Consider the following 24,612-nt stretch of genomic DNA (forward strand, 5'->3'; position numbering starts at 1 on the left):
TTCAACGTGTATAATCTATAAGCCAACATTTCGGCTTCCACTGCACATGTAAATTCATTGCAGATTTGCCCCCAATTTGAAGCAATTTAAATGTGCATTGTTTTGGACTGAACCGTCTCTCTCTACTTCCCCCAAACTGGGTATGCTGAAGCCCCAACCCTAAAGTCACTGTATCTACAGACAGCCTACAAGGAAGTAAAGAAGGATAAGTGCAGTCACGCGGGTAGGAGCTCAGTTCTACGGGGTTGGTGTCCTCATAAGAAGAGGAAGAGACACCAGAGATCTCTCCCTTCACTGGAGCCCAGGGGAACATGTGTGGACACAGCAAGAAGGCGGCTGCTCACAAGCCACGCGAGAGTTGGCACCAGTAACGCAATCTGCCAGCACCTTGATCTTAGACTTCCATCCTCCAGAACTGTGAAAAAATATCTGTTGTCTGTAATATCTTGTTATGCAAATATAAAATATCGGTCAAAAACTGGTTCCATCAAAGACAGCATACTCATACAAACGGAGTACTCTGGAGGCCTTAAGAAGAAATATGGATTGCATCGCACGTGATGCCACGGAAAGATGTCCCACCTCGATTGTGTGATTGTAGGAAAAAAAGTTATCACTAGATGTATAGCATGGCCCCACTGAAAAACAAAGTGCTGTACAGGCCTTTGTACACAGATCTTTCCAATCTGGAAAGATCGTGGAAACAAGAATTGAAAAAGGGCAAGAGAAAAGAATACTGGCAGAAGTTTGACTTCTTTGAGTCACACATGTCTGTATTCTTACATTGTAAGAAAAGGCAAGGTTTTATAGTTAATTTATAAATACATATTAAAAAAATAATAAATTCATGTTGATTGAAAATTTTCCAAGCTTCAGAGGTAATTAACACTCCCTGAGTTTACCTGTACATCAGGACTTTAATAGTATTAGTAGTTAATTCATTCTCCAACTTCCCTGGTGGTCCAGTGCCTAAGATTTCATACTCCTAATGGAGGGGGCCTGGGTTCAATCCCCAGTGGGGGAACTAAATCCCACATGCCATAGCTGAGAGTTCTCAAGCAGCAACAAAGACCAAAGATCCCACATGCTACAATGAAGACCTGGTGCAGACAAATAAAAAAAATTTTTTTAAAGAGTTAATTCATTCCAGAAGCTGGGTTTTATCAGAGTGAGAATCCTATATGATAGAAACCTGTCCTTTTTCCCTCCCAACACTGAATTGCAAAAATTTTCATACACACATAGAAGCTGATTTTTACAGTAAATCTCTACATGCCCACCACGTAATTCTACAATTCACATTTTACTATTCTTGCTTATCATATATCTATCCACTGCTCTATTCCTCCATCCATCCATCTTACTTTTTATACAAGTAATATATATTTCAAAGTTTCAGACACAAGTATACCTCCCCCTAAATATTTCCATATGCAGAGCATGTAAACTGCTTTCAAATACATAAATAATGAAAAACTCTTTCACATGACAGAAGAGACCACACATTTAACATGAGACTGTTCCAGGGAGGGGCTTAGAAAGAAATGGGGTTTGGAGGGGACTTCAAAAGGACTAATTAGATTCCGTTTGCCACCTTGGTCCAACCTTCACCGAGAAAGTGCAGAAAAGGATCCGCACCTCATAGCCAAACATCAGTATGTTTGTCATTAATCAAAACCACAGTTAAAAAAAAAAATCAAAGGGAAAATAAGGATCTGGATACATTTGTTGTTGTGAGTCTTTTCCAAGAGGAGTTGGTGGCTCACACCGGGAGGTTCTGCCCTGGCTGGCTCTAAGCCTTTAGCTTCTGGGAAGATAACACCAGACAAGCATCCTTTCAAGTCCCCGAAGATATGCTATGCTGTTTTCCTACAAATATCTGCTTGTCGATATGACTGAACAGTTTCATTTTTTAAAGCATTGTTTTAACTATAGAAACTAACCCCAAACAGTTTAGGAAGACTTTCATGTAACACACAATGTAGCAACTTTTCCACCCCGACCTGAGAGGTTTATTATTGCCTTTCAAAGTATCTAGGTTTTACAATTTCCAATTAGAAATTATTTGGTTAATTGGCAGATTTAAAAGCCAGGCAAACCATGCTCCCTTTGATAAATGAGCCTGCCCACCAACCCAGTTTATGAGAAAGTAAAGTAAAGCATTTTTTTCCTCAACCAGAGATAACACTGGCTCCTACTTTGATGAAGGTGCCTCGCATGGTCTGTGAACATAACTGAGGAACATGACCACTTGGATTCTCTGCTAGCACCACGCCTTTCCACGACTCATCCTGGAATTGGATCTGTGAATATCTCGCTCCCCACTTGGGAATGTGACACTTCTGGGAACCTCCCCAGGGCGGTATGCTTCCCTGAGAGTATGTGCCTTTTGTGATAATGGAAACACCTCAAGTTCCAAAGTTTAAGACTGCCGAAAAATTTCTGCACTAAAGCACTATTTAGTAGAATAAAAACACCAATAGAACATCTGCCACAAAGATTAGAAAATCATTAGACTTAATTATTTCACTACCTGGTCAGGATGTCCCCTCCACCCCTGCCCCACAATGACAAACTACAGATGGTGTATGTAAGCACAATCATGTGTGATTCTCGGGTGCTTGGATGGCAAGCTTGCTTAAGCAAGAGGAGACTCCAAGGAAGGAAAGCAGCTAATATGTCCATTTAAACCTATCTGTTATAACTTAAGATTTCCATTTCTTTTTCCTACTTAAAATTCAACAATACTTTAAAAGCTAAATCCACTAAGACTTTAAACGGCCTTCACAGAGAGGAATAAATGACATTACATTTATCTGTTAAGAACATCAATGGAAAACTAATTGGAGAAAGAAAAGACTAATTAATAAGAGCTGAAATGACTCCTTAGCTTCCTTTGATCACAGAAATTATGGAAGAGTCAAATGACTACTCTATTTTATTAGGTACAGAAGACAGAAGAGGCACCGCAACAGCGAGCAGATGAAGCTCTGACCTAAAAAGAAAGTGGTGAGCGCTCTGCCCCATGACCCAGCCCATCTGGGTATTTGAACAGAACTCAGGACTCAATCCTAAAGGACGCTGACCATGAATATTCATTGGAAGGACTGATGCTAAAGCTGAAGTTCCAATACTCTGGCAACCTGATGTGAAGAGCTGACTCATTGGAAGAGACCATGATGCTGGGAAAGATTGAAGGCAGGAGGAGAAGGGGACAACAGAAGATGAGATGGTTCAATGGCATCACTAACTCGAAGGACATGAGTTTGAGTAAACTCTGGGAGATGGTGAAGGACAGGGGCGCCTGTTGTACTGCAGTCCATAGGGTGTCTATGGGGTCGCAAAGGTTCAGACACAACTCAGGGACTAAACGACAACACAACTCCTCATTACTGACCTTGGGGCCGCCCACTTCCATCTCCATCTCAGCATCAGAGATGGATGTCACATGCTCTGAGAACCTGGATGCCCCCAGGGATCAGTCCAGTTTTGGAGGGAGGGCCCATCAAATCCCAGCCTAAGAGCTGTGTGGCAGTTCTCTAGAAGCAGTCATAGTTCCTGATCTCAAATTCCTCATTATCTAGTTGGAAAGACTAAATAAACTTACATATAAACCAGGGCAGTAAACTTGGAAAACAGGAATGGGGGACAGAGAGAAGGAACAAGAAAGGAAGGTCCAGGAGGCTTTAGAACTCTAGGGAAGAAGGAACAAGACTCTGGAACCTCAGAAAACTGAGAAATTAAACATCAGGTCAAGCTTAATCAGATCTCTAAGGAGCATGCAGTTGATACCTGGGCTGCAAGTCAATGCCCGTGCTAACCTGGAATCAGGTACCTATATTTACACAAATGAGATGGAATAATATAATCACAGCATCAGAATCTCCCACATTCCATCCTCCCAAAAGATTATTTGAATATCACAAAACTGTTCTGGCATACATACAGCTGCTATAAATTCTATAATGACACAATTACGTCTTGACCGTTCTTGTGTTGATGTTCACAGGACTGAGCAAAATGCCAGGTCCCTGTTAGGTGCCAAATTTAGAAAAGCTAAATCATCAAGATGACAGATGAACTTAAAAGCCACACAAAGGAAATAACAACTTTATATGTTTTAACTAGGTATTTCTTACGGTTATCTGGTTTTCTTGATTTCTAAAAGAAAAGGAAAACTTGGCACATGTTTTTATTGAACTGCAACTGCTTTGTACAGAAATGTGACTTAAGGCTCATAAATCTTCACACTTACAAGAACTTCCAAAGCCACTCCCCTCAAACAGGTTTTTGGAATAACTAAGGTCACCTACACACCGCAGGCTGAGGAGGCAGAGCAGGAGCTCCATAGTCAGACATGAGTGCACACCCAACACTCATTCAGCTTAGGATGGACCAGGTCTCGTGTCCCCGTAAAGCGTATTGCCTGGAGAGCACAGCCTATTTGCATACAGCCACTGAGCGAGGGAACTGATATCAGAAGTGACAGTTTCACACTGAGCCCCTTGATTCACAGACTGTTCAGTGACATAAATTTAAAAGCCAGGACCCTCAAGCAACGTTTTGGGTTGGGCTCTTTTTCCCTTAATTACAAAATAAACTAAAGCAAAGAAGGCCTCTGCTCTCTGGAGGCTCCCCTTGAAACACGGGAGTGGACTGTTTACAATTCAACCCTGTGCCCACTGCTAAGGGTAGGTAGATCCTTTGGCTTCTGATGTCATCAGCTGCCTCCCTCCACCCCAGGTGCAGGCAGGTGGGGACAGAGCCTGGCCTCCCTCCCAGGGGTTCCTTCATCTACAAAAAGAATAAAACCAGAAGAACTGAGGCGTGCTACCAGGACACTCGGGCTTCCCTGGTGGCTCAGTGGTAAAGAACCCACCTGCCAAGCAGGAGACTTGGCTTTAATCCCTCGGTTGGAAAGATCCCCTGTAGAAGGAAATGGCAACACACTCCAGTATTCTTGCCTGGGAAATCCCACGGCGGACTCCAGTCCACAGGGCAGCAAAACGTCAGACGATGTAGCAACTGAACAACAAAACCAAGACACTCATGTGGCCAGGCAGCTGCATGTGACAGGCCTTAGATCCATTATATTAACACACCCTCAGCTAGGAGGGAGGGCGCCCAAGTAAGAGGTGGGAGGCATCTGCCTGCTGAGAGAGTGACTGCACGCGTGATTCACAGACCAGTAGTGTCAGCATCCCGTGGACGCCTCTTAGAAATGCAGAGTCTCAGGCCCCACCGCAGACATACTGAGTCAAAATCTGCACTTTTACAGGAGCCCCAAGGAATTCACCAGCAGAGTGAAGTTTGAGGAAAGCCACACTAAAAGATCAGTGAAAGAAAAAAGCTTCAGCAGCAGTAATCCTGTAAGTAGAAATGGCTGTTCATCTGATTTGGAAGGAGTCCTTAATTAAAACGATCCGAGAGCTAAGCTTCAATGTAGCCTTAATTTTATTAAAAGATGCTTACTCCTTGGAAGGAAAGTTATGACCAACCTAGACAGCATATTAAAAAGCAGAGACATTACTTTGCCAACAAAGGTCCATCTAGTCAAAGGCTATGGTTTTTCCAGTGGTCATGTATGGATGTGAGAGTTGGACTGTGAAGAAAGGTGAGCATCGAAGAATTAATGCTTTTGAACTGTGGTGTTGGAGAAGACTCTTGAGAGTCCCTTGGACTGCAAGGAGATCCAACCAGTCTTTCCTAAAGGAGATCAGTCCTGGGTGTTCATTGGAGGGACTGATGCTGAAGCTGCAACTCCAATACTTTGGCCACCTGATGCAAAGACCTGACTCATGGGAAAAGACCCTGATGCTGGAAAAGATTGAAGGCAGGAGGAGAAGGGGATGACAGAGGATGAGATGGTTGGATGGCATCACCGACTCGATGGAGATGAGTTTTGAGTAGACTCCGGGAGTTGGTGATGGTCAGGGAGGCCTGGCATGCTATGGTCCATGGGGTCGCGAAGAGTCGGACACGACTAAGCGACTGAACTGAACTGAGTTTTATTATTAGGTTCAGTTCAGTTCAGTCGCTCAGTCGTGTCCGACTCTTTGCGACCCCATGAATCACAGCATGCCAGGCTTCCCTGTCCATCACCAACTCCCAGAGATCACTCAAACTCACATCCATTGAGTCAGTGACGCCATCCAGCCATCTCATCCTCTGTCATCCCCTTCTCCCCATCAGCTGGAGGAGGAGACAGAGGGATTATGGGATGAAGCTGGACGAGAAGTCAACATTGTCCACTCCCCAATACGTCTCTCACACACACATACACACCCCTTGTCTACGTGTGCAAGTGGTACAGCAGCATGCTGCAGGGAATGTGGGACTCCCAGGAGTGATGGTGGCAGTGGTGACTGTTTATAAGGCGGCTGGTTGTGAACAGACCTGTTCCTAATGAGGACAGAAAGGGTGTCTGAACCACAGCTGGTGTAGTTAATTGGTGGGAAAGTTTGGGGCTCTCTGGTTCACTGTTTGGGGAGCTCTGTTTAGTCTAACACAGATGACAACACTGTATGTATTGCAGATTCAGCCCGAAGGTGTGTAATCAAATCTATTACCCGTTAACTCTTACTGGCCCAGGTAAGACAGGTTCTTATAGATGCTGATTAAATGATTCCCACTGCCATTTGGCAAGGTTTTGGAAAGCCTCTGAGCCCCTGGAATTCATGTTGTTTTAGAAGCCTCCAAGGGGTTCTGGTGATCATCAGGTTTGAGAACCACAATAACTCTATCCTCTAGATGAGAAAAATGAAGTGACATGCAACAGACCCCAGCCCTGATTCCCCACTGAGCCCACGGCCAGACATCCCTCCCTATTTTTAATTCTTACAACCCTCCTCCCCGCAAGGGAATCCTAAGAGAATACTTAAAATGCAGCCTTTTATACAATCCAATGTCTCTGGCCTTACCCCAGAGCATGGTTCCAAACTGAAGAATCTGCCCTCGAGAAAAAAGCTGATGTTTGTACCCACTCTACATCTGTTCGGGGTTATACATGGTGTTTAGTATGAAAAATGAAGCAATAAAATGTACACAGGTATTATCACATTCTCTTTCTAAATTTTACTCCAAAAAAAGAATACAAACATAGATTTTAAAACAAAAACCAATGTTTCATACCCTACCATTTGTGCTAAAACAAAAAGGAAGATAATTATATATACATTTTACCTGCTTCCATTTGTATGAAATGTCCCCAAAGTTATATAATAGAGGCCTGTGATAGGGGAGGCTTTCTGCTGTACTGCTTACCTAAGTTACCAAATTCAGTTTTAATATTTTTTTAAATTGAAGTATACTTATTTTACAATACTGTTTCTCAGGTGTACAGCAAAATGATTCAGGGTCTTTTTTTCAGGTCTTCCATTATGAGTTATTACAAGATATCGAATATAATTCCCTGTTATACAGTAAATACCTGTTGACAATCTATTTTATGTAGAGTAGAATCTACTAATTTCATAGTCCTAATTTATTCCTCCTCCCCTTCTGGCAATCATAAGCTTGTTTTCCATGTCTGTGAATGTTTGTTTTGCAAATAATTTGTATTATTTTTTAGATTCCACAAATAAGTGATTTCATATATTTATCTTTTTCTGTCTCACTTACTTCACAAGTATTAATATAAGACATCTTAAGCCAGTCATCTGCCCTCCATTCTAAACACAGCGCAAACTCTATGTACTATTCACCAACTTAAACTGGACAGGACTTGACTCTCATAAATAACTTCAGAATTATGACCACAGAAATAATGTGCATAGTAAAGAGAGGGGCTGGTCAGATCACAACAGGTTGTACACCTGGTACCCCTCGGCTCATCTCTGGCACCCAGACACCAGCTGGAAGCTACTAAATCACAAAAAATCTCAGCTCACAGACAACCAAACCTTCAAGGACCACAAGAAGGCCTCGGATGAAAGCCAACTTAAACTTGGGTATTTCCCTGCTTAATGCTCCCAGGTAAAAGTACTTACCCAACCCCATTAAAAAAAAAAGTTGTAGCAGGAGTTCTTAATATAAGACCATAAAATTCAGACATTTTCAAGGGGAAAAAAAGGTATGTACACTTTTCTAAGAACATTCTCAAGGATCTCTGACCACAGACACAGAAGGTTTAAGCATCCCTGTTCTCGAGCATGCATCTCAGCGTAGTGGTCTAAGACCATATCAGGGCTACTTGGAACACTCTTTTTTTTTTTTAATGCATATTCCTACAACCTGGAGACCTCCTGCTGCAGAGTAACTGCAGGCAGTGCCTATGGATTGACCAATGAAACAAAGAGGAGAATCCAGCTCGCGCAAACTTGAGAGTCACTGAGATAGATGGTAAATATTCAAGCTGTTTCCCTACCTCCACTACTGTGACTAACGCCACAGTGCACGCGGCATAGAAATAGCAGCTTGTCACCAGATGAATGGACCAGCAAACATGGTTACTACAGACAAGGAAGGAGTATTTGATTCCACTTTCCTTGAGGATACGATGCTAAGTGAAATAACCCAGATACAGAAAGATAAATACTTCCATGATCTTGTTTATATGTGGAATCTCGGGGGGAAAGTCCAATTCATAGAAGCAGAGAGTAAAATGGTGGCTACCAGGTCCAGGGGTAGGGGAAGGGTGTTGGTCAAAGGGCACAAGGGCTCAGTTATGAAGGATGAGGAAGTTCTAAGATTTAATATGTTGGCATGCTGACTGTAGTTAGTAATACTGGATTGTGTGCTTAAAATTTGCTAGGAGGGATCTCAGGTGTTGTCACAATACAAAAAGTAGTAGCTCTGTGAAGTGATGGATGTATTAATCAGCATGATGGTAGTAATCGTTTCACAATATATATGGATATCAAATCATCACTTGTTAAACCTTAAATACATACATTTATTATTTGTCAGGTATATCTCAATAATGCTGGAAAAAAATAAAATTTAGCAGGGGAAAAAAAAGAATTGTTCAGAAGGTACAGAATTTCCTGTAGGTAAAGAATTTATATTTTCCTTAGAAAATTCTTCAGGGTAGGATGGAGGTACAGAATGAAACAAATCACCGCCCCCCCACCCAAGAAGGTAAGAGTAGCTCTTTGAATCTTTTTTCCCTGAAAAATCAATGTGTGAGAATCAAATATAGATAACACCACAATTTTAACAACTTTCTAAAATGCCACATTCAAAGGGTTGAACCCTCATCCTTATAAACCCTTCTTCAAAAAATATGCCTGACTTATATTTAAAGTTTGACTTGTTTACTGATCATTAACTTAATTACCAAGTAGAACATTCTCAACATATGATTTATTAAGAATGTAAACCCGATATTAACTCATGCCCAACTTGGTAGCCTAACTTGGAGCTCCAAACATGTTACTCTATTTTTACAACCTTCCAAGGTTTAATTCCATCATACATCTTAACTGAAAAAAACCTCCTCATCTGATCCAGAGGGTTTTTTCTCCCAAGTTTTCCTCTTATGAGTCAAGATCTGTCCATGTAAAATTCCTTTTATGTTGGTATTTTAATTGAACACTAAAAAATAATAGTTCATGGAATACAAGATTTAGTGTAGCACATAAAAAAAATAAAATGACAATAATAAAAAAAAATCCATCTCACTCACATAAATTAACACAAAGCCCTAAAAATTCAACCTATGAATATCATATATTCTGCCGTTGATTTTCCATTTTCACCCCCAAAATGCCATAAATCACAAAGTATTAGCATGCAGCAGTGCAACCTGATACCGATTAGACACATAATTCTCCCCTAAAACATCTCAGCAATTTCTTATCCTATCTGCCTTTCCAAACCTTTATTAACTCCACCAAAACAGCTTATTGAAAGCCCACCTTCATTCTGACCTCCAGGGCTTTCAGCCAGTAAAAACAAAACAAATTAGAACTCTGATATTCACATACATACAGGGGGAAATCAATAGTTTTAATTTTCACATTGGAGGCCCACAATTTTCAACTGACGGCCTCAGCAGGTTTTAATGGACACAAACAATTTACTTTTACTGTTTTAATTGTTTTTAGTCAATCACTTTTTATTGCTCCTCTACATCTGACTAAACAAATTAATCGAGCTATATTCATAAATGATGACTGGGTAAAACGGCCGGTTATGTATATTTTACTATTTGCGTCTCAATTACAGGCACCATTAGGAAATAGCTGGCCCCAAAGGTAGCCTCGGTCATTAAAGCAGAAGAAGGAACAAGTCAGGAGGAAAAGGACACAACAGTGGCCCTCTGCTGGCTTTGGGCATCCGAGGGCAGCTGCTGGCAGTTCCCATTCTCTGATCTTAGTGCAAAGCCGCCACCCAGTTGTTCCCCTGGGAGAAGGGGCCAAGTTTCGGGTTATTGGGATGGCAAAGGCCTTGAAAGCCTGAGGCAGGTGAGGGTTGCTTGTGTCGAGTTAATTAGGAGACTCCGCTACAGCGCAGGCAAGCCCGAGGTCAGATATGCAGACGACTGTGCACCCCACCCACTTTCTTCAGAAGAAACCCTCCCCTCTCCCCAAAGACCTGTGATATCCTGGAGCTACAATTTCTCTCCTCTGAACAGTTCATTTGGGGAAGCTCTATGCCTCACAGGAGAGCACGAGAGAAACTCCTCTGCTCTCTGAAAAAGCTTCAACACAACTCAAATTTTCCTGTTTAAAAAATAACATGCCTGAAAGTTATCTGTAAGAACCATATCAAAGACAAAAGTCTTTGCCACGAAGCCATTGTTCCATTTTAACTCCCATGTCCACTTTGATCACATGGTCCAGCCCTGGGTTTGACTGGAATCATTAGTGAAAGTTAATCAATTCCAGCTGTCATCATGGCTTATAGGATGGAATTTTCCAGAACTGTCACTAAATTGCTTTTTAACTTTGAAGAGTCACGGCTTCTTGATATCTCACCAGGGCACGGCTGTATGCTAGTGGATCTGGCATTTGCAAATTCAATTACATGCGGTGGCCAAAAGAAAAAGGGAAAATGAAAAAAAAAAAGAGGGAGGGGTGGAAAGGGAAATAATTGAAATTGTGCAAATGACTTGGCCCTCCATCCACTTGATGAGCATATGTTCCACAGAGAACAGGAGACTGGAAATAGGACTCAGCTGTCCCCACAGTCACTCGAAGCCTGAGCCAACTCTTAATCACAGCTGGTCTCAACTGTAGGAACCACAGCGAGCTCCAATTCGGAGAGAGAAGTTCACTGTGTTGGGACTACGAGATGGAACTCAGTGGTTTCCAAAATGGAGCCTTCCTAAAGGATTTTCAAGGATGACAGGGCTGCTCTCCACGTGCCGCTGACACACCCCCTTTCGAGCTTCCCTGGTGCAGGAATCAAGTCCGACGAGCATCCATGGCAACGAGACTGGCAAGTTCTGCAGTGCCTGACAAATCCGGAAGACTTCTACCGCAGCCTGATTTACTTACACGTTACAGCAGTCACACCTTCGGAATCTCTGACTTGACCCAAAGGGCAAATAATTATTCCTTTTAATTGTGATAAATCACCCTAGAGTAGGCAAATATTTGATTCTCAATTAATTTCCAAAGCGCTCTGAGAGTGGCAGTGCCGTTGCTGTCCTCCTTCCCCTTTCCCGTCAGGACCTGAGTGAAGGGACAGGCGGCTGACAGTGACTTATAGGGGACGGGCTATGCTCTGCAAGCGTGTGATAAAAACCAAAATTACGAGGAGATTATTATGCAGCTCAGAATTGGCATTTGGATTTATCAGATAAATCAGAGGCCATCCTCTGATACTCCAAAACTGCTAGAGAAGAAAATGTGCTGATTGTGGGATCAGCATTTTTGTGCTCCCAGTGCCAAAAGAAGCCACTATTTCTCTGAAAATTTGGTTGCCTGCTTTCCTCCTCTCCAAAAACTGGGGTTATACAGAGGAGCAGGGGATCAAGAGAGCTTTTTTCTGGCTCCACTCCTCACTAACTAAGAAACAGTATTCAAATTACAACCCTTTGTATGATTCCCTATGAATGAGTTTCTTCATCTATAAAATGGGAAGTCAGCGCCTACTTCTAAGGGTGGTTATTAGGACCTGATAAGTTTTTATAAATATTCATTGCATAAACGAATAAATAAACATTAGTAACATTGTACAGGAGGTAGTGATCAAAACCATCCTCAAGAAGAAGAAACGCAAAAAGGCAAAACGGTTGTCTGAGGAGGCCATACAAATAGCCAAGAAGAGAAGCGAAAGGCAAAGGAGAAAAGGAAGATACATGCATTTGAATGCAGAGTTCCAAAGAATAGTAAGGAGAGATAAGAAAGTCTTCCTAAGTGATCAATGCAAAAAAATAGAGGAAAACAACAGAATGGGAAAGACTGGAGAACTCAAGAAAATTAGAGATACCCACATTTCATGCAAAAATGGGCACAATAAAGGACAGAAACAGTATGGACCTAACAGAAGCAGAAGATATTAAGAAGAGGTGGCAAGAATACACAGAACTACACAAAAAAGACCTTCATGACCCAGATAACCACAATGGTGTGATCACTGACCTAGAGCCAGACATCGTGGAGTGCAGAGTCAAGTGGGCCTTAGGAAGCATCACTACAAACAGAGCTAGTAGAGGTGGCTGAATTCCAGCTGAGCTATTTCAAATCCTAAAAGATGATGCTGTAAAAGTGCTGCACTCAATATGCCAACAAATTTGGAAAACTCAGCAGTGGCCACAGAACTGGAAAAGGTCAGTTTTCAATCCCAATCCCAAAGAAAGGCAATGCCAAAGAATGCTCAAACTACCACACAGTTGCACTCATCACACATGCTAGTAAAGTAATGCTCAAAATTCAAGCTAGGCTTCAACAGCACATGAACCAAAAACTTACAGATGTTCTTTAAAAAAGAATATCTTTAAATACCTTTAAAACACCTTTAAAGAACACCTTTAAAAAAGACAGAGGAACCAGAGATCAAATTGCCAACATCTGCTGGGTCATAGAAAAAGCAATAGAATTCCAGAAAAACATCTACCTCTGCTTCATTGAATACGCTAAGCCTTTGACTGTGTGGATTGCAACAAACTGTGGAAAATCCTTCAAGAGATGGGAATATCATACCACCTTATCTGCCTCCTGGATGAAGCACAAGCTGGAATCAAGATTGTCAGGAGAAATATCAATAACCTCAGATATGCAGATGACATCACCCTAATCAGAAAGTGAAGAGGAACTAAAGAGCCTCCTGATGAAAGTGAAAAAGCTGGCTTAAAACTCAATATTCAGAAAACTAAGATCATGGCATCCGGTCCCATCACTTCATGGCAAACAGATGGGGAAACAATGGAAACAGTGACAGGTTTTATTCTCCTGGGCTCCTGAATCAATGCAGATGGTGACTGCAGCCATGAAATTAAAAGATGCTTGCTCCTTGGGAGAAAAGCTATGATCAACCTAGACAGCACATCAAAAAACAGAGACATTTCTTTATCAACAAAGGTCCATATAATCAAGCTATGGTTTTTCCAGGAGTCATGTATGGATGTGAGAGTTAGACTATAAAGAAAGCTGAGCACTGAAGAACTGACGCTTTTGAACCGTGGTGTTGGAGAAGACTCTTGAGAGTCCCTTGGACTGCAAGGAGATCCAACCAGTCAATCATAAAGGAAATCTGTCCTGAATATTCATTGGAAGGACTGAGGCTGATGCAGAAGCTCCTATACTTTGGCCACCTGATGCAAAGAACTGACTCACTGGGAAAAGACCCTGATGCTGGGAAAGATTGAAGGTGGTAGGAGAAGGAGACGACAGAGGATAAGATGGATGGATGGCATCACAACTCAATGGACATGAGTTTGAGCAAGCTTCGGGAGTTGGTCATGGACATGGAAGCCTGGTGTACTGCAATCCATGAGGTCGCAAAGGGTCAGACACAACTGAGCGACTGAACTGACTGAAACGTTTATTATCACAGCCTGTATCACCTTCACTAATGTGGCAGTTTTAAAGGCAGAGAAGAAAGCTGTAACCAAAGGAGTTAATACAAAAATGCTTCTGTGTGCCTGGCTCAGCATCATGGTAAAATGCCCTCCAATTATAGACCCTTTCTGCAGGAAAAACCCCTTTCAGAAGGGTCAGCGTGTTAGGAGGTTGGGACACAGGTCTTTCTTCTGTCTTCTTTCTATGCAGCTGCCTGGAGAGCTGTGAAATCCAAGTTTAGGGTAGTGGGGAGAGCAAATAAAGTCTCATTATCTTCTTTGGTCTGGGTCCAAATGACCTAAGGGGAAAGGGAAACTCTACGTGTGCCAGCCAAGATTACTAGACTTCTCAGCTCTGAGATCTGGGGTCTGTGGTAGCCATTTTCACAGAAAGTTCAAGGGCAACACACTCAACCATATTACACAGTAGAGATGCACACATAAATCTAGATCAGTATTACTGCCTGGGCTCTGAAATATGACTGCATGGGATACCTAGGTCCTAGTTTGGGCTTGGAGACCTACAGGGAAGAAGAACAAAGGGGCATCACGTTGACTGTGCATCCTGCAAGAGCTGAGACATGCCACACTCCAGTGCTGTCCAGTTCAACATATTTTGCTCAACTGACTTGTCCAGACACAGAGGATATAGCAACTGACTTGAGGACATGGTCCTGAGCCTTCTGAGGCTGCCGGGGTCCAGCCCCGGCTGATCCAGGGTATTCGAAGCGGGGACGGCGTCGGCGACTTATTTAATTATTTATTCATCAAAGATATAAAGAGTAATAGAATGAGGATAGCTCAGTAAAGAAATTCAGTGGAGAAAAGCGGCTGAAATAAGGATAGCTCAGTAGGAAAATTCAGTGGAGAAAAGAAGCTGAGTGGCTTGGTTTACGCGGAAAATCAATATAACCCGTGACACCAGGTTAGCTCTGACCACGGAGGCCGCAGGCGCCCTCTCGAATAGCGGAAGGTGCCCCACCTTAGATACCTTCTCGAGTGGGTCTTAGAAGCCCAGGCAAATAAATGGTCGCAGAGGACATCCGCGCTCCAGATGGACGCTCAGCTGGAATTTGGGAGAGAGAGTGACATGGGGAGACCAAGTTTCAGTGAACAAGGCCCGCACTTTATTTTCCAAAGTAGTTTTTATACCTTAAGTTATGCATAGTGGATAATGGGGGAAGGGGTAGAGTCATGCAGCAAGCCAGGCTTTTTTCCTGTAAACTTATCATATGCAAAAGTTCAGGTGATAGACATCATCTTCTGGCCCGGAGGCCTGTTAACATTTTAAGAAACTTATCTTTCTCTAAAGGTGATTATTCCAAAGTCAGGCGCCAGCCTTCCAAAAAGCATTGGACAAAGCGGCATTTTACATTTCTATACACCCATTATATCAATCAATACACTGCCAAGGACACAGTAGGTAAGGAGTATGGAGACTTAGCAGCAAACATTGGCCCAACAAGTGAAAAACCCTTCACCAATACATTTTCTAATCAATCTTTTAACTACTCAAAGGAATCTGTGTTTAGGCAGTTTAGAACATCTCCTGCCTCTCACAGTTGGGAGGCTCTGAACAATCACACGTGGCCGGAAAAACCTATTCAGGCAGGCTAGAGGATTTCCAAAGGAGTTTGTAGGTTAAACACTGTCACACCCAGGAATTATTAACTGGAGCCGTAAGCTAACTCTTTTTCCAGAGAGAGGTAGTGGGAGACAGCCCCCCATAAAGTCAGAGGTGTAGGTGAAAGCACAAAGCAGAAAGTAGGCAGACTTTGGTTTTGGGGGTAGATGCTCGAGAATTTCCAGGGGGACTCCTGAGGCTCGATCCCGCCTTTGCGTATGCCGAGCCTCCTTCCTCATGACCTTTGTCATGGGCGGAGTGCCTCACGCTGGCTCTCGGCAGTGATAGGATTCCAGTTGAGCTATTCCAGATCCTGAAAGATGATGCTGTGGAAAGTGCTGCACTCAATATTCAATATGCACTCAATATGCAATATGCCGGCTCCCGGCATGAGGCTTCACAATCCACAGTTGCATCAACTTTTTACCTAAGTATGGGATACAAAATTGCATCATCTATGTTCTTGGCTTCTAAGCAAGACTGACTGCAAACAAAAGAAGAGTGGAGTTAATCAGAGGACAACTGTGGTGGGTTGCAAAAATGGCCCTCATTTCTCACCCCTCCCAATCTCCATGCACTTTGCATGTAATCTTGCAGTACCCAGTCACCACTGCTGGGACGACCTGCTCCTCCCCTGGACAGTAAGTGCAACTGTGATTTGCTCTGGCCAAAGTTGTTGTTCTTCAGTTTCTAAGTCATGTCTGACTCTCTGCAACTTCCCTGCCATTCACTATCCCCTGGAGTTTGCTCAAACTCACGTTCATTGAGTCCATGACACCATCCAACCCCTTCTGTCACCCCCTTCGCCCCCTGCCTTCAATCTTTCCCAGCATCAAGGTCCTTTCCAATGAGTCGGCTCTTCGTATCAGGTGGCCAAAGCACTGAAGCTTCAACTTCAGCATCAGTATATATCCAGGGTTGATTAAGGGGTTGTTAGCAAATGTGACAGAGTAAAAACGGACTGGGGGGTAACAAGATAGTGTCTTTTCTCACCCCTTCCCTCTAAGTATAACCAAATGCCATAGCAGTAACTGAACAGATGACCATAACAGGTGGAGAGGGGAAGGTGGGTCAGCTAGGGCCCTCAGGACTCGAGGAACAAAACTAAAGTTCCCTGGGTTTTCTTTTTATCTTCCACATACTCCAGACTGGGTACCAGACAATGCATAACACAGAACCATGAAAGGCATTCAAAAGTCTTAGTCAGTCATGTCCAACTCTTTGTGAACACATTGACTATAGCCCACCAGGCTCTTCCATCCATGGGATTTTCCAGGCAAAGAATACTGGAGTGGGTTGCCATTTCCTCCTCCAGGGGATTTTCCCGAGCCAAGGATCAAGCCCAGGTCTCCTGCATTACAGGCAGATTCTTTCCTGTCTGAGCCACCAGGGAAGCCCATTTTAAAAAGGCATTAAAAAAAATAATAATTGCTGCAAAGTCCCCATCAGAGGACTACAAATGACAACCGTGACCAGTAACAATGACAGCCTGATCTACCTACAACATGAGAGCTGCAGAACTCCTGCCATTTTAATCTGCCCACAGCATCAACACGAGAGAAACCTGGGCAAGTGGACCATCCCACATCCCACACTACTTACACCAGCAGTACCAGCATCTCTGGCACTCCACACAAAAAGCAACTCGGGCCTGGCCTTTGCAGCCCTTCGCTCAGCAGCAGCAGGTGAGCCATGCCCAGAGTCTCCCACCCAGGGGCAGAGAACCACCAGGCTGTATGGCTCCAGGCCATTCACCCAGCCACCGGAGGCCAAGGATGCACCAGCAGAGAGAGAGGGAGATGCCCGCTGCACCAGGCAGCCAAACAACAGATCAGGAGAAACACGCCCTGTTCTGTAGGTCCAGAAGAAACCTTCAAGTCCCACCTAACAACACCAGGTGACACAGGGAAGTGCCCGCCCTCCAGCCCCCCAGCCCTGGGCAGTACCAGGAGAGTCCAGCAGGGGGCGTCAGCAAGGAGCCAGAGAACAAAGCAGAGGAGAATTCAGTCAAGTAGAATCAAAATCAAACTAAGTGACTTAGTTTGACACTAAATCAAACTAAGTGACTTTCTGCTAAATATACGAAGATTTAAGTAGGATTAAAAACCAAGAAAACCTCAACCTGAATGAGAAAAGACAGTCAACTGACAACAGGACTGAGAAGAACAAGACACTGGATGATATGATGAAGACTTTCCTCAGTTCTAAAATTGCTTCAGCCAGTTAATTAATTCTCTTAACCAACTTTAAAATATCTTGTAAAAAATTGGTCTTTGGTTGTGCTGGGTCTCTGTTGCTGCGTATGGGCTTTCTCTAGTTGCAGCAAGCAGGGGCTACACTGTTTTGGAGCACAGGCTCTAGAACACAAGGACTCAGTACTTGTCCCACGGCATGTGGAATCTTTCCAGATCAAGTATCAAACCTATGTCCCCTATACTGGCAGGCCAATATTTAGCCACTGGACCACCAGGAAAGTCCTAAAATAGTCTTTTTTTTAAATAACTTAGTCTTTTATTTGCTGGCCTTAGGCCCTAAGACTTCCAGAAGGGGTGGAGGGAGGGGCGGCGAGCCATCCTGCCTCCCAGATGCCCCCTGCCCCACCTTGCTTCCTGCAGGAAGTGGGAGAGTAGATCAAGTGTACACGTGCGCCATCAAGTATCTCCTCGATTTTTCTGTCAGTAGCTCAGTCACGTCCAGCTCTGCAATCCCAGGGACCGTAGCCCGCCAGGCTCCTCTGTCCAAGGGATTTTCCAGGCAAGAGTACTGGAGTGGGTTGCCATTTCCTTCTCCCTCAGATAGTCTTAAGACTTCAGCAAAAAACATTTTTAATGGAAATGACAGAACTGGGAAATATAGTAACTGAAATTAAATATTCAACGCATGGGTTCAAGAGTACTATGGAATAATAAAACATACGATCAACTTGAGGACAGATAAATAGAATGTGTTCAACCTGAGAAAAAGAAAAACAAGGGAAAAAATGAACCTCAAGGACCTACATGATACTAAGAGACATTTTTATCTTTGGAATCCTTGAAGGAAAAGAAAACATACGACATGAAAAAAAAGTTCAAAGAAATAATGGCTGACCGCTTCTAAATAACCAACAGATCATGGAAGAGATCAAAGAGGAAATCAAAACATGCATAGAAACAAATGAAAAGGAAAACACAACAACCCAAAACCTATGGGATTGAGTAAAAGCAGTGCTAAGAGGGAGAGTCATAGCAATACAAGCCTACCTCAAGAAACGAGAGAAATATCAAATAACCTAACTTTACATCTAAAGCTAGTAGAAAAAGAAGAAAAGAACCCCATAGTAGAAGAAAATAAATTATAAAAATCAGAGCAGAAATAAATCAAAAAGAAACGAAGGAGACTATAGCAAAAATCAACAAAACTAAAAGCTGGTTCTTTGAGAAGATAAATAAAATAGACAAACATTAGCCAGACTCATCAAGAAAAAAAAAGAGATGACTCCAATCAATAAAATTAGAAATGAAAATGGAGAAATCACAACCGACAACACAGAAATACAAAAGATCATAAGAGACTACTATGAGCAATTATATGCCAATAAAATGGACAACTTAGAAGAAATGGAAAAATTCTTAGAAAAGTATAACCTTCCAAAATTGAACCAGGAAGAAATAGAAGATCTTAAGAGACCCATCACAAGCATGGGAATCGAAACTGTAATCAAAAATCTTCCAAACAAACAAAAGCTCAGGTCCAGATGGCTTCACAGGTGAATTCTAACAAAAATTTAGAGAAGAGCTAACACCCATCCTTTGGTTATCAAAGGTGGCTAACAATACTTTGGCCACCTGATATGAAGAACTGACTCACTGGAAAAGACCCTGATGCTGGGAAAGACTGAAGGCAAGAGAAGGGGACGACAGAGGATGAGATGGTTGGATGGCATCACCAACTTGATGGACATGAGTTTGAGCCAGCTCTGGGAGTTGGTGATGGACAGGGAAGCCTGGCGTGCTGCAATCCTTGGGGTTGCAAAGAGTTGGACATGACTGAGAGACTGAACTGAACAAAGCTGAAGACCTATCCTACTTAAACTCTTCCAGAAAACTGCAGAGGAAGGTAAACTCCCAAACTCATTCTATGAGGCTACCATCACTCTAATACCAAAACCAGAAAAAGATACCACACAAAAAAAGAAAACTACAGGCCAATATCACTGATGAATACAGATGCAAAATTCCTCAACAAAATTCTAGCAAACAGAATCCAACAACATATTAAAAAGATCATACATCATGACTGCTGCTGCTGCTAAGTCACTTCAGTCGTGTCCGACTCTGTGTGATCCCGTAGATGGCAGCCCACCAGGCTCCCCCATCCCTGGGATTCTCCAGGCAAGAACACTGGAGTGGGTTGCCATTTCCTTCTCCAATGCATGAAAGTGAAAAGTGAAAGTCACTCAGTTGTGCCCGACTCTTAGCAACCCCATGGACTGCAGCCTTCCAGGCTCCTCCATCCATGGGATTTTCCAGGCTAAGTGGGCTTTATTCTAGGGATGCAAGAATTCTTCAGTATTCACAAATGAATCAATGTGATACACCATATTAACAAATTGAAAGATAAAAACCATATGATTATCTCAATAAATGCAGAGAAAGCCTTTGACAAAATTCAACATCCATTTATGATTAAAAAAAAAAAAAAAACTGTCCAGAAACCAGTCATAGAAGGAACATACCTCACCATAATAAAAGCCATATTTGACAAACCTATACCAAACATAATCCTCACTGGTGAAAATGTGAAAGCATTTCCCCTAAAATCAGGAACAAGACAAGGATGCCCACTCTCACCACTACTATTCAACATAGTTTTGGAAGTCCCAACCACAGCAATCAAAGAAGAAAAAGAAATAAAGAGAAACCAGATTGGAAAAGAAGAAGTAAAACTCTGTCTGCAGATGACATGATCCTCTACATAGAAAACCCTAAAGATACCACCAGGAAACTACTAGAGCTAATCATTGAATATAGTAAAGTGGAAGGATATAAAATTAATACAGAAATCCCTTGCATTCCTATATACTAACAATGAAAAAAACAGAGAAATTAAAGAAACAATCCCATTTACCATTGCAATGAAAAGACTAAAATACTTAGGAATAAATTTACCTAAAGAAACAAAAGACCTACATAAAGAAAACTATAAAACACTAATGAAAGAAATCAAAGACGACACAAATAGAAGAGAAATATACTATGTTTCTGGATTGGAAGAATCAACATAGGGAAAATGATTATACCACCCAAAGCAATCTATAGATTCAATGCAATCCCTATCAAGCTACCAACAGTATTTTTCACAGAACTAGAACAAATAGTTTCACAGTTTGTATGGAAACACAAAATACCTCAAATAGCCAAACCAATCTTGAGAAAGAATAATGCAACTGGAGGAATCAACCTTCCTAACTTCAGACTATACTACAAAGCTACAGTCATCAAGACAGTATGGTACTGGCACAAAGACAGAAATATAGATCAACGGAACAAAATAGAAAGCCCAAAGATAAATCCACATATCAGTGGACACCTTATCTTTTGACAAAGGAGGCAAAAATTTACAATGGAGAAAAGACTATCTCTTTAACAAGTGGTGCTGGGAAAACTGGTCAACTGCCTGCAAAAGAATGAAACTAGAACACTTTCTAACACCATACACAAAAATAAATTCAAAATGGATTAAACATCTAAATGTAAGACCAGAAACTATAAAAATCTTAGAGGAAAACATAGGCAGAACACTGTCTGACATAAATCACAGCAAGATCCTCTATGACCCACCTCCCAGAGTAATGGAAATAAAAGCAAAAAAAAACAAATGGGACCTAATTAAACTTTAAAGCTTTTGCACAACGAAGTAAACTATAAGCAAGGTGAAAAGGCAGCCTTCAGAATGGGAGAAAATAACAGCAAATGAGACAAAAGATTAATCTCAAAAATATACAAGTGGCTCATGGAGCTCAATATCAGAAAAACAAACAACCCAATCAAAAAGTGGGGGAAAGACCTAAACAGACAAGTCTCCAAAGAAGACATACACCTAGCTAACAAACACATGAAAAGATGCTCAACATCACTCATTATCAGAGAAATGCAAATCAAAACCACAATGAGGTACCATCTCATGCCCGTCAGAATGGCTGCCATCAAAAAGTCTACAAAAAATAAATACTGGAGAGGGTTTGGAGAAAAGGGAACCTTCTTACACTGTTGGTGGGAATGCAAACTAGTACAGCCACTATGAAGACGAGTGTGGAGATTCCTTAAAAAACTGGAAATAGAACTGTCATCTGATTCAGCAATTCCACTGCTGGGCACATACACCAAGGAAACCAGAATTAAGAGATACATGTACCCCAATATTCATTGCAGCACTGTTTACAACAGCTAGGGCATGGAAGCAACCTAGATGTCCACTGGCAGACAAATGGATAAGGAAGTTGTGGTATATATACACAATGGAATATTACTCAGCTGTAAAAAAGAACGCATTTGAGTCAGTTCCCATGAGGTGGGTGAAACTTGAGCCTATTATACAGAGTGAAGTAAGTCAGAAAAAGAAGCACCAATACAGTATATTAATGCATATATATGGAATTTAGAAAGACGGTAATGATGACAGTAATGATGACCCTATATACAAGGCAGCAAAAGAAACACAGACGTAAAGAATAGACTTTGGGGCTATGTAGGAGAAGGCGAGGGTGGCATGATTTATGAGAACAGCATTGCAACATGTATATTACCATATGTAAAACAGATAACCCATGGAAGTTCAATGCATGAAGCAGGGCACTCAAAGTTCGGTGCTCTGGGACAACCCAGAGGGATGGGGTGGGGAGGGAGGTTGGAGGGGGTTTCAGGATGGGGGGACACAGGATGGGGGGACACAGGTATATCCGTGGCTGATTTCATTTCGAGGCATGGCAAAAACCACCACAATATTGTAAAGTAATTAGCCTCTAATTAAAATAATGTTTAAAAAAAGAAATAATGGCTGAAAGCTTTCCAAATTTGACAAAAAATGTAAACCTATGGATTCAAGAAGTTGTGTAAACTACAAATATGATAAAACCAAACCAATCAACAGAAAGACATTTGAAAATTAAACTCTTGAAAATTAAAAACAAAGAAAAATCCTAAAAGCAACCAGAGAGAACTGTTTCCCTTAACATTACTTATAAGGGAATGTCAATGTAAACAATTTATTTCTCATCTGAAACCACAGACACCAGAAGAAGAGTAACATTTTTCAACCTATAGAGGAAAACAGCTGTCAACCAGGAGTTCTAGACCTGGAGAAACTGCTATTCAAGAAGAGAGGTGAGGAGGGAGGAGACATTTCCAAAGAAGAAAAAAAGACTTTATTGCTAGCAGACCTACCCTTAAAAAATAGCTGAAGGAAGCGCTCAGGCCAGAATGAGAATTAAAGGAGGAGAATAAGAACTTCATAAAAAGAGGAAAAATAGTAAAACTGGTTTAAATGAGGGTTAAAATAATAGACTATCCTCAATCTCCTGAATTTTTTAAATCATATTTTTATGGTTGAAGCAAATATAACATCATCTGACGTGATGCTTAAGTATGTAGAGGAAATCCTTAAAACAACTTATATTTAGAAAGTAGGAAAGGTACAGAGACGAAAACAGAACTACAGTTTCAGTACTTCATTCAAGGTGACAGAACAGCAACGTCAGTAATAGTTATGGGCTGAGATGAGCTCCATACACACGCTGTACAACCTCGGACAACCATTAAAATACACACATAAAGTACAATAAAATAATACAAGCATACTAAAAACCAACATAAATAAAAGAATTCTTCAAAATATTCAAGTAATCAAAGGAAACCAAGAAAAGAGGAGCAGAGAAATGAGAAGCAGAGGAAACAAATAAGAAAATGATAAAATGGCAGAGTTAAGCTCTAATATAGCAATGGTTACTATAAATGTTAAGCAGTCTAAATACGCCAATTAAAAGACAGGGATTCACAGAATGGCTGAAGATACATGACCTACCAATATACTGTCTACAAGAAACTCACGTCAAATACTATGACACAATTTGAAAGTGAAAGAATGGAGAAGGATATATCTTGCTAACACAAGTAATAATTTTAAAAAGCAGAAGGGGCTGTATTAATTTCGAGTAGACTTTAGAGCAAAGAAAATTACATGTGACAAAAAGGACATTACATAATGACAGAACAATCAGTTCATCAAGAAGTCATAGTGATCCTAAATGTGGACACACTAAAAAACAGAGCTTCAAAACACATGAAGCAAAAACTCAAGAGAAACAGATAAGTTTACAATTATCACCGGGGATGTCAACACCCTACTCTCAGTAAATGGTCTATCTAGAAAACTGGCAAAAACATCGAATGACTGAACAATACCATCAACCAATAGGATCTGACTCACATTTATACAACACTCAGCATAGCAGGAGCTTCCCTAGTCCCTCAGATGGTAAAGAATCCGCCTGCAATGCAGGAGACCCAGGTTCGACCCCTGAGTTAGGAAGACCCCCTGGAAAAGGGAATGGCTTCCCACTCCTTGCCTGGAGTATTCTTGCTTGGAGAATCCCATGGACAGAGGAGCCTGGCAAGTTAGTCTATGGCGTCACATGAGAGTCAGACATGCCTGAGTGACTAGCACACAACAACAGCAGAACACATTTTTCAAGTACCCATGGAACACTGACCAAGATAAACCACATCCAGGAACATAATTTAAAAGAATTCAAATCATACAGTTTGTTTTTATTAAAATGGAATCAAAGTAGAAATCAATAACAGAATAACAAAAGAAAAATCTTCAAACACTTGGAAATTAAATAACATGCTTTCAAGCAATTCATAGGTCAAAGGGAAAGCCTCAAAGGAAATATTTTAATGTACACAAGTACTGAATGAAACTTACAATGTAACACTTTAAAATATGTGAGGTGCAGTTAAAGCTCGCTGAGACAAAAATTTGTAACACCAACTGCTTA

Source organism: Bubalus bubalis, chromosome 21 (assembly GCF_019923935.1).
Source record: "Bubalus bubalis isolate 160015118507 breed Murrah chromosome 21, NDDB_SH_1, whole genome shotgun sequence".
In the NCBI taxonomy this organism is placed as follows: Eukaryota; Metazoa; Chordata; class Mammalia; order Artiodactyla; family Bovidae; genus Bubalus; species Bubalus bubalis.